At 41.7% G+C, this 3705-nt stretch overlaps 1 pseudogene; it reads right to left on the bottom strand.

Moving 5' to 3' along the window:
• Nucleotides 1-230: 230 nt before the first annotated feature.
• LOC138146172 (peroxisomal bifunctional enzyme pseudogene) lies at nucleotides 231-2355 on the bottom strand (annotated as a pseudogene).
• Nucleotides 2356-3705: the final 1350 nt, after the last annotated feature.

Raw genomic sequence — 3705 nt, 5'->3', positions numbered from 1 at the left:
AAAAGGTGTCTTAATTCTGGAAAGCAATTTGGAACTATGTCCCCAATGTTACTAAACTGTGCATAGCATTTGACTCAATAATATGTCACCCTACAGAAGCAACCCCACAGAAGGGGTCCCCATACCCATAATTTTCCCCATGGATTTTACTTTGCAAGAGTTTTAAAAGCCTTTTATTGAGTTTTGATTTATTTCAACAATGTTTGCCTGAATTTAGTGGGTGGAAGGCCTCACCTGGGGAGCCTGAATGAAATCAGTTTGCTGCTCTGAAGCCCCGTCAAAAAAGCTCTGCCAATCCTGAAGAGGAGGCTTCCCCTGGGAGGCCAATTTCTTCAGAAGATCACGGGGTTCCAACTTGGGGATGTCCAGATTCTTCTGGTAATATTTCTGTAATTTCTCAACCACCATGGGTAGTCCCACCATGGAGGCATAGAACATGAGTCCATCTCTGTGCCTTGGCCATTTATAACCATTATTGTAGATTATATCAATGTGTTTGGGGCCAGCAGCCATGCCTTCTTCTAAAATATGAAAGCCTTTATTAATGAGGGAATATACCATGTGCTCCAGGATTTCATCTGGCATGATGACCCATGGCTCAATATGATGGCTCTGCCTGTACTCAGATTAAGAATCTGGAAATCCAGGGATCCAGTCTGTGAATCTTGCCCATTGATTTGTCATATAAATAACAGCCTTGCCAGTCTTCTGGTCAAGTCTTCCATGTTCACACAGAATATCAGGAATTAGACAATACCTTTTGCCACCACATTGGTGCATAGGTGTTTCTGGAGCTAATGCAGGTCCTGTGAGGCCTTGATTCTTCCATAAATTCCAACCCACATCTAACCCAGACAGATGTGACACTCAAAAAGGACCCATTCTGAAACCAACTCTTCAAGAACTTGATCAACTTCCTCTGGCTGGCGACCATCTTCTATTAAGAAATTATTCTGTTCATAGAAAGAATGCAGCATTTGATTGCCAACAAATCCAAAGCAATTTCCAACAGCACCAACCTTATGCACGGTTGTTGCCAAGCTCATGACGGTGGCAATGGTAGTAGGAGATGAATAATGGCTAGGAATGATCTCCAATAAATTCATAACATGAGCATGGGCAAAGAAATGGGTGCCAATGACCTGCCAAGGACAGCTCATGGACAAAGCAATCTCACTGACATCCAAGGCCAAAGTATTGGTGCACAGAAAGGCTGAAGGCTTGGATCTAGCTGACAATTTGCTGAAGACCTGTTCCTTCAGCCTGATTTCCTCAAATACAGCCTCTATCATTAAATCCACACCTGCTACCTCATCCAGGGAAGTGCTGAATTGGAGCCTTGGCTGTTTCCACTCCTGGCCACTCTGCTTTCGTTTGGAGGCTTCTTGTTCTAAGAAGGAGGCAATCACCTTTTTTTTTACCTGATCTAACTGCTTCTCATTCTGTTACATGGCAATAATTGGGATGTTGGCCCTCATCGGACAGATGATGATGCCTCTTCCCATTGTTCCAGAGGGAATTGACTACTTCCCCACAGATTTCTCAGCACAGAAGACATACTGTAGGGCTCTAACTTGTCCTGTACTCAGAAGGTACAGGAACATTTCTTTCTCTTTTTCTTTTCCTTCATCGTAGGTATATTGGACAGCAGCCTGAATGGCTTGGACACAGACCTCCTGAGAAATACATCCTGGGTAATATTTCTTCATCTTGAGCAGGGTTTCCTGGAAAATCATGTCCATATCTGGCAGTTTCTGGACCTGCCTCATCATGGGTCTCTGAGAACCTACAGTCTGACCTGAAACTTTTTTAGCCAACTTGATTGCTTCCTTAATTGGATCAGAGTTCACAATTTTGCCCAGTATCCCAATTGGAGTTATTCAGGAGCCAGAGCATGTCCCCCTGAGGTAATCAGGTCAAAGGAAGCAGGCATCCCAATGAGCCTGGGGAGAAGCTGGGTCCCTCTTGCACCAGGGAGAAATCCAAGGATGACCTCTGGGAAACCAGCTAGAGCCTTGGCATCAGCAATCCTGTAGTGACAACCTAGTGCCAATTCCAGGCTTCCTCCCAGAGCCAGGGCCTGGATGGCAGCCACTGAAGGCTTCTCAGTGTTCTGTATACTATCAACCTGGTGTGTCTAATGAACTGGCTGGCCTTTGGGGGGAGCTAAAACCTCAAATATCAGCACCTGTAGAGAACTTTCCATCTGCTCCACAGATGACAATGGCTGGGTCGGTCTTTGCTTTCCTCAAGCTGTTGATCAAGCCATCGACCATAGACTTCCTAAAGGTGTTGAAAGGTGGGTTCCAGAAACAGATCAGCCAGAGAGCTGTCCAAAAGCATGTAGTGGGCCATAAAGCCTTTCAGTCTTAATAGACTTTCTGTCAAAAGAAGAAAGACAAGTCAGTCAGCCAATAAGCATTTAGTAAGCACTTACCATATTCTAGGATAGGAATCTAGGAGGTTCAGTGGATAAAGTGCTGGGCCTGGAGTCACAGACTCCTGTTCTTGGATTCAAATTTAGCCTGAGATACTTGCTAGCTGCACGATCCTAGGCAAATCACTTACCCCTGTTTGCTTCAGTTTCCTCATCTATAAAAAGAGCTGGAGAAAGAAACAGGAAACCATTAGAGTATCTTTGCCAAGAAAACTCCACATGGGGCCATGAAGAGTTGGACCCAAATGGAACATGACAGCGCAACATTATTCTAGGCACCAGCTAGAGATTAAAAAAAAAAAAAGCTCTCAAAGGACTCATTGTCTCATGGGAGAGACAAGATCAGGATAAAATGGAGATAATCATCAAGGGAAAACCTTAACATTAAGGAGGAATATGGAAAGACTTCCAGTAGAAAGTAGAAATTTAGCTGGATCTTGAAGGAAGCCAGAGAAGTCAAAATGGGATATTTCAATATCTGATCTCCCAGATGATTATTGGTTTTTCAATTACTCAGAGTTCAGCTTTGCTTGACTTATCTTTTAATTTACATCCTTATCATCATGTGTATCCATCGTCTGGTTCCACTTTTTAACTCTTTCAGTTCATGTGAATCTTCCCCCACTTCTCTGAACTGACCTCATTCATCATTTCTTAATACACAGTCATATTCCATGACATTCATATATTACATTCTGTTCATCCATTCCTAATCCAAGGGCAACTGTTTTATTTCCAGTTCTTTACTCCACAGCATTGATCATATGAACAATTATAGTATATATTGGACCTATGTTTTTGTCTTTGACCTTCTTGGAGTATATTCACAGTAATGGGATCAGGGAGACAAGAATATGAAGAGTTTATGCATTTTTGTGATGTATTCTAATTGTTATCTACAGTTCTTGTACCAATTCATAGATCCACTAACAATGTACTTGTCTTCCCAAAATCTCTCCAGCATAGATTTTTCCCAGTTATTATCTGCAGCAATTTGAATGGTCTCAAGTCAGTCCTCTGAGTGGTTATGATTTATTAATCCCTACTTTTAGTGTTTTTAGTTGGTCCCTTATAACTCATATTTCTTCTTTTGAAAACTCAATTTTCTTTGACCACTTATGATAACTCTTATTTAGATTTCTGATATTGAAAGGATCAAATGTACTAGCTTTTAAAACAAAAAAAAGCATTTGGGCACTTAAAAACTATTCTATTACAATGCAATAAGGGCAATCATAAGATTTTCCATCTAGAGTTGGAAAAGACTC

This window comes from Petaurus breviceps, unplaced genomic scaffold, assembly GCF_028583685.1.
Source record: "Petaurus breviceps papuanus isolate PSGF00001 unplaced genomic scaffold, PetGlider_PUasm1.0 90760, whole genome shotgun sequence".
NCBI lineage: Eukaryota > Metazoa > Chordata > Mammalia > Diprotodontia > Petauridae > Petaurus > Petaurus breviceps.
This window is presented reverse-complemented; position numbering and strand designations above follow the sequence as displayed.